At 43.6% G+C, this 7,084-nt stretch overlaps 1 long non-coding RNA gene across 1 annotated transcript in view; it reads left to right on the top strand.

The window, feature by feature from the left end:
• The first annotated feature begins 1,008 nt into the window (after positions 1–1,008).
• Positions 1,009–7,084, top strand: part of LOC105517488 — a 31,687-nt gene continuing 25,611 nt past the window's right edge. Inside the window, exons 1-2 of the long non-coding RNA XR_001002675.1 lie at positions 1,009–1,272; positions 3,883–4,048. This is a non-coding gene — a long non-coding RNA (uncharacterized LOC105517488). The remainder of the gene's footprint in view (positions 1,273–3,882; positions 4,049–7,084) is intronic.

Below are 7,084 nucleotides of genomic sequence, written 5' to 3' on the forward strand. Positions count from 1 at the left end.
CTGTCTCAGCCTCCTGAGTAGCTGGGATTTCAGGTGCCTGCCACCACACTTGGCTAATTTTGTGTTTTTAGTGGAGATGGGATTTCACCATGTTGGACAGGCTGGTCTCAAACTCCTGACCTCAAGTGATCAACCCATCTCGGCCTCCTAACGTGCTGGGATTACAGACATGAACCACTGTGCCCGGCCTCATATATTTTCAATCTAATTATGTATTCTTATTTTTGGCTCTCCACCCATTATGGCAATGACTGCGACTGCCCCTTTCTTCCATTCCCTCTCTTCCCCTTTCTTATTTCTTGCTATTTTGCTCTGCCTCCAGGATAAAATATTATAGTGCATTAAAAATATTTCTGAGAATTAATGATGTAGGGGAATGTTAGCTTCTCAGGGAAAAGTTTAAATAAAGTCGAAATAGTGTTTTTCCTTAGAGGTTACTCATCTTTGTACTAATAATTCTATAGGCGGTCAGTAATTGACCTGCCCTTGCAATTACCAGAATCTGGTGTCAATTAGTAATCAATTTGGGGGATCAGTATGTGTCTAACTGCTGGGACTCAGGCCGGCACTGATGCTACTTTGCAAAGTCACAACTGGATTTAAAAGTGTTTTAGGGACAATTCTTCAATCCACCACCAGATGGGAAAAGTACTCCATTGAAGTGGAGTGTAGCATTGGGTTTGTTCAAACACGTTTTGTCACTTTGCCGCTTCCTAGACTGGATGGTTCGCATTTTTCTGGGTGCAGGGAAGAGAGCCATTCACTTGGGCCTGTATTTTAACATTTTACATAGGAATTAAAGTACATGTTGTTACAGATTCTGGTACTCTGTGTGCTCTTAAAATATCTAAAGGGTTACATATTTTCAACCTTTAAGAGGATGCTATTGATATGTAAGTTTGATTTTTTTTTTCCCCTCAAAGTAAACTTTGGTTTCCCATTTCATAACTTCCAATCCCCTCTCTTCCATGTCGTCCCCCACTTTCTTTGTGGGATCATTAACAATAGGTTAATGATTAAGAACACGTGCGACAGAGATCAACAGCTCTGTGTTCAAGTCCAAACTCTTCCCCTCGGCAAGGTACGTGACCTCCCTGTGCCTCAGGTTTTTGCAGAGTGGAAATGCCCACTTCGCAGAATGGCTGTGGGTGTGGATGAGACAATGCAGTGGATGCTCCTGCCCAGCACCCATGGGTGCTCATGAAGATTGTGTTTACTGTTGGCTGCAATGTGTCATGACTTATCATGTGTGATCCTTGAGTGAAAAGGCAGGTAAGTGCAATATTTTTATACTTCTCCAGTACATTAGCGTCTCAAACTCCACTAAATGATAATTTAGTTATAACCCCTTGCTTCCTCCTCCCCACCCCACCCCCACTTCTGGAGAGGTAAAATAAGTGGTTTTCAGTGGTGAGGGTAGGGTATGATACTGCTCTCCCAGGGAACATTTGACAATGTCTGGAGACATTTTTGATTAGGGGTGGGTGTTACTGACATCTACTGTGTAGAGGCCAGGGATGCTGCTAAATATCCTATCATGCACAGAACAACCCCCATACAACAGAGAATTACCTGGTTCCAAATGTCAATAGTGCTGAGGTTAAGAAATACTGGGCAGAAAAAAAAAAAGAAAAGAAAAGAAACACTGGGCTAAGTGGTATTCAGTAGAAGGAAAGTTGCCTTTCTTCAGTCTAGTCCATTGAACTTAATTACTTTCTACATGTATACTAATCAGGACCTATGCTTGACTCTGGGGCCAGTCCCAAAGAAGGAAAGACATGAACTCAGACCAGGACCTGCAAAGGGTCTCAGATTTTACTCTACTTACAAGTTAATAACTTAGCTTGTTACTGTTTTGTGGAAGCTGGCAGAAGACACAAGATCCCTGTGTCAGAGACAAAGGACTTTATTATTCATGGCACAGCAAGCTGAATGATCGTCACGTTGGCATTGGTTCCCCTTGCCCCTCAAGTCCCACAGGGGTAACCTGGATGTGCCAAGGTGAATGCTAAGCATGTAGTGAGTTTACATTTTAGCTGATGAACTCTGAACTTGGGAAATTTACAGCTCTTATAGTAAACAGTAAGTCTACTCCTTGTCTGTTACTACGTTTGCTCCTAAAGCGACAGAAATTTAGGGGGAAGACTTTACCTCGTCCCTCAAGGGCATAAAGAATCCTATACAAGGTGCAGAGGACATAGAATAGGGTATTTTAGGTTGGTGGTATTTGAGAAGGCTTCATGGAAGTGGAGATACCTGAACTTGGTTTTATGTAATTTTTTTTTTTTTTTAATTTCAATAACAACTCTGTTTCTAGAAGCTTTGCCAATGAAGGTAAAAAGCATAGAAATACAGCTCTGACAAAAAGAGTTGTAGTAAGAAAAATCATTAACATGAAATTAAAGGAAACTGTACCAAAACCACATGTGCATCCAAGTGGCTTAGGACTGGGGAACAGACAGAGCACCTGATTTTAGCACAGATCAGAAAGCACAGGTAAAGAGAGGCCCACTTGGCCTCTTGTCCTGGAGGCGTCAAGGATTTGGCTCCTGGCCGGTCACAGTGGCTCACACCTGTAATCCCGGCACTTTGGGAGGCCGAGGTGGGAGGATCACTTGAGGTCAGGAGTTTGAGACCAGCCTGGGCCAACATGGTGAAACTCCATCTCTACTAAAATACAAAAATTAGCTGGGCGTGGTGGTGCATGCCTGTAATCTCAGCTACTCGGGAGGCTGAGGCACAATAATTGCTTGAACCTGGAAGGCCAAGGTTGCAATGAGCCGAGGTCACGCCACTGCATTGCAGCCTGGGTGATGGAGCAAAACTCTGTATTAAAAAAAAAAAAAAAAAGAAGGATGTGGCTTCCATTCTGCAGACTCCTGGCATTGCACTTAGCAATACACAGCCTCAGCTGCCAGCCCCCAGCCTGTCTCCAGAAAAGGAAGAAACCTAGACAGGGACATGGAGAGGCATGGATCTTGCTTGCTCATATGATTGACTGGGAAGTGCTGCCTGGAGCGCTGTTCTGCTAGAATTTTTGAGGCATATCTGGGCCTAACAGGAACATGACCTGGACTAGGTTAGTGTTGTTTGCCTTGGGGAAAAAGAGGATGTAGTGATGTGTAGTGTCTGCACAGAAGATACTTTCTGATCCTTCCAGAAGTCCAACTCAGAATGAACTGGGTGTTAAAAGGGTGAGTAGGGCTTCAACTCAAAGGCAAGGAGAGAAAAGGTGTGCCCAGAAGCAGAAATAGGATAGGCAAAAGGCACAGAAGCACAGACCATCATGGGATGTTCAGGAACAACATGCCATTTCATGTTGACAGAGGGAAGCATGCAGTCAGAGAGGGCGGATGGTCTACTCTTGGTGGGACAGTCAGGGGGTGCATCTCGCCTGTTGGGGTTCCTCAGAAGGAGCAGGAGCATCTCTTACTGTGGTCTATGAGTGCCCTAGAATTGAGGGGCATGAAAATCTGTGTCATGGATGTAATTGCAATTTTGGATCTCTCTGTGAAGTACAGAGAGCTTTATCTGCCCTCTTTGAAAGGCTCAGTGACATCAAACATGGAAGGAGGAATGAATGATACAAAGGGATACAAAGAGGTGGAGGAGAATTGGGAGTTCTGGTGATGCTGGGAACCCTCTAAAGAGAGACTTCTTTTTTGTCCCAGTAATGCATTAACTTCTGTGCTGAGCATCTCAACGTAGATTATGTGGGGAGAGGGAGGACCCTCCGGAAGAGTCCTGGCTGAGCTTAATCAGCTTGTTAGCACAGAGAAACGGTTGCATCTGTGTCCCACCAAGATAAACGCAGGTATAACAAGGACCTACTGTAAGCAGCTGAGCTACATTTTGCTGAGATGATTTTTTTCATGTTGGCAGCTGCGAGCCTGAACTGACTCCTGTGAACTCGTCTTCTCCAGCAATAGACCCTCCTTCAACTTATGGTAGTCTGTACGCCAAGGGTGACAGACTGGAAAGCAGGATCCACTGGGACATCTATGGGGAAAGGAGGGGGAATGAGATCAAGGATTGAGGACGCTAATGGGTAAGCATGAGAACCATTTGGGTAAGCACCGCAGCACGGTCTCTGTTAGTCTAATCTGAGAACACTGGCTATGAAAAGCATCAGAGGCTGGGCAGGCAGGTTGTAAAATGGAGCCAAGTTAGGGAGAATCCTGTGGGATATGGTCACAAAATGGGACATTATACCACAGTGAAAATGATGAGAGTAAGTAACAGGCATTAGCGTAAATACATTCTATCCTTTTAATCTGAGAACCAGAAACCATTTTATTTATTTCCAGCAGGAAAGGTTTAATTCAGGAAATCAGGTGCCTGGAAAATGGTTGCAAGGCCATCCTGGTCAATGTGGTGAAACCCCGTCTGTACTAAAAATACAAAAATTAGCCGAGCGTGGTGGCGGGTGCCTGAGGCAGGACAATTGTTTGAACCCGGGAGGTGAAGATTGCAGTGAGCAGAGATCACGCCATTGCACTCCAGCCTGGGTGACAGAGTGAGATTCCATCTCAAAAAAAAAAAAAAGAAAGAAAGAAAAAAAATGGTTGCAAGGGATGGTCAGGGAGCAAAATCCTAGGGAGATGGTGCTCCTCAGAAGTCAGCAGGTATCAGGAGGCCTCTGTTGCTACTGCAGAAGCCCGGTTATCTGCTGCTGTCACTGCTCCAGGAAGAGTGAAATCCATGTTTGCCCCACCATGCACTTCTCGCTGGTGATCTCAGAACAGAGACCGTAAGCGCTGTTCCCAGGCTGCCCCATCCTGTGATTCATCAGCTGAGAGCAAAGAAGGAGCAAGGATCATGTTGAGGGTCAAAAGGATCATGTTGAGGGACAAAAGACGAGGTGACATGATGTGGTATGAAAAAGCAACTCCCAGTGCCTGCAGCATATTACCATTTCTTAAAGTACAAAAACAAAATAACATTTTTTTGGCATTTTTGTCATGGTGTGTTGGGGCTGGGTTGAACTGGCATGCAAGAGCCAACAGTTAACTTTTCAGGAATTTTGCAAGCCACTTGTTAAACACAGCCATTATTAAAAATTAATTACACTTATAGTTAAATAAATTATATTGAATTTAATAATATTCTAAACTCATCATTTCTTAATCATTTTACTGCCTTTTACTATTAGCTGTGCTTTTGAGGTTATTTATAGCTATTGCATCTGTTTATTTTTTATTTTTTTGAGATGGAGTTTCACTCTTGTTACCCAGGCTGGAGTGCAGTGGCACCATTGGCTCACTGCAACTTCTACCTCCCAGGTTCAAACTATTCTCTTGCCTCAGCCTCTCAAGTAGCTGGGATTACAGGCATATGACACTAAGCCTAGCTAATTTTTGTATTTTTAGTAGATATATGGTTTCACCCTGTGGGCCAGACTGGTCTTGAACTCCTGACCTCAAGTGACCTGCCTGCCTCAGCCTCCCAAAGTGCTGGGATTCCAGGCCTGAGCCACCGTGCCTGGCAGCTATTGCATCTGCGTGGTGAAAATACACTACTCTGGTTTGCTACTGTACATCTCTCTGCAGCTCTGTGTTCAGTAATATCACCTTGGTAGCCTGGAATAGGCCACAATGGGAGTATTTACACCAAAAAATTGACAAATGCTGCCAATCAGAGCTTGCTTGTTTTGTTGATTATCTAGACACAAGGAAGTGGCAGGGTAGGGGGGAATGTTAGTCATGCAGATTTGACTTAAAAGTTTGCCATGTTGTTATTACAATGCTGCTGCATTGTAAATGGCACAAAAATTGAGGAAACAGTCTTCTAGTATTTGACAACTACAACCTGATTCAACAAAGAGTTGCCCTTATGAATGATGAAAATGTTTTCCACCATATGTCTTTGTCACTTATTTTGCTTTCTTCTTACTTGTTCATGTAAACAAAAATATTAACCAGCGTTCATATTGGAACTACACTTGTTCATCAGTTGCAACCATATGTTGGCTGCAATTACAATGGTTTGGCAAATATCAACAAAACCATTCTGTAAGAATCCATTGACTTTACCGATTTACATAAAAGTCAATCTTATTATTTGTAAATTGGGTGCTATACATCCTTTATGTCAAAACATTTATAAGACACAGCATGATGACTATAGTTAATGTATTTGTCTTAGTCTGTTCGGGTTGCTATAACAAAATATCATAAACTGAGTGGCTTATAAACAACAGAAATTTATTGCTCACAGTTCTGGAGGCTGAGGAAGGCCAAGATCAAGGCGCTGGAAGATTCAGTGTCTGACCAGGGCTTGCTCTCTGCTTCATAGACGGTGCCTTCTAGCTGGATCCTCGCATGGCAGAAGGGAAGAACAAGTTTCCTCAGTCCTGAGTCCTCTGTGAGGGCTCAACCCCAGTGGCTTCCTCACCTCTTAAAGATCCCTAAGACTATTGCATTGGGGATTAGGCTTCAACATGTGCATTTTGGAGGGACACACACATTCAGATCATAATAATATTGTATACTTGAAAATTGCTGGCCGGGCACGGTGGCTCAAGCCTGTAATCCTAGCACTTTGGGAGGCCGAGACGGGCAGATCACGAGGTCAGGAGATCGAGACCATCCTGGCTAACACGGTGAAACCCCGTCTCTACTAAAAATACAAAAACTAGCCGGGCGAGGTGGCGGGCGCCTGTAGTCCCAGCTACTCGGGAGGCTGAGGCAGGAGAATGGCGTAAACCCGGGAGGCGGAGCTTGCAGTGAGCTGAGATCCGGCCACTGCACTCCAGCCTGGGCGGCAGAGCGAGACTCCGTCTCAAAAAAAAAAAGAAAATTGCTAAGAGAGTAGGTCTTAAGTGTTCTTATCATAAACGTAAGCTAAGTATGTGAGGTGAGGTGATGGATATGTTAGCTTGATTTAATCTTTTACAATGTGTATGTAGATCAAAACATCACATTATACATTATAAATGTGTATACTTTTGATTTGTCGATTATACCTTAATTAAGCTGGAAAAAATTTTAAAAATTTGTAGTAAACTTATAAAGGAATAGGCACACATACCCACGTGCATACATTCAATTTCTTGGAGATGTGGTTGCTAAACATTTACCATCAC

The sequence above is a fragment of the Colobus angolensis genome, unplaced genomic scaffold (genome assembly GCF_000951035.1).
Source record: "Colobus angolensis palliatus isolate OR3802 unplaced genomic scaffold, Cang.pa_1.0 Scaffold300, whole genome shotgun sequence".
In the NCBI taxonomy this organism is placed as follows: domain Eukaryota; kingdom Metazoa; phylum Chordata; class Mammalia; order Primates; family Cercopithecidae; genus Colobus; species Colobus angolensis.